This window comes from Gavialis gangeticus, unplaced genomic scaffold (assembly GCF_001723915.1).
Source record: "Gavialis gangeticus isolate Ggan-Ray unplaced genomic scaffold, GavGan_comp1, whole genome shotgun sequence".
NCBI classification, from domain to species: domain Eukaryota; kingdom Metazoa; phylum Chordata; order Crocodylia; family Gavialidae; genus Gavialis; species Gavialis gangeticus.
The window spans coordinates 166,994,423-166,994,693 of NW_017729032.1; the positions used below are offsets into that span (position 1 = coordinate 166,994,423).

General features: G+C 52.8%; 1 protein-coding gene across 5 annotated transcripts in view; it reads right to left on the reverse strand.

The window, feature by feature from the left end:
* NLGN4X (neuroligin 4, X-linked) overlaps positions 1-271 on the reverse strand; it is a 395,302-nt gene that overhangs the window by 344,219 nt on the left and 50,812 nt on the right. The gene's annotated exons all lie outside the window — the stretch shown is intronic.

The window sequence follows — 271 nt, forward strand, 5'->3', positions numbered from 1 at the left end:
AAGAAGGGGCAAAGACAAATGGCAATGCTAGCCGCAGCCATGGCTGGTAACCCCGGTCCAAGAGCTGGCAGACAAGGGGGTAAAGGAAAATACCCCAAGAAAGAGAAAGGACGTGTTGGTGCGGATGAGTGTGCGTATTGTCAGGAAAAAGGGCCACTAGAAGAGAGACTGCCCTCAGTTGAAAGACAAGGGAAAGGAAGGTCAGCCAGAGAGTCGGCAAATGCAAGTGCAATCCTCTGGAGAGGACTCTAGCTGAAGGGGACCGGGATCT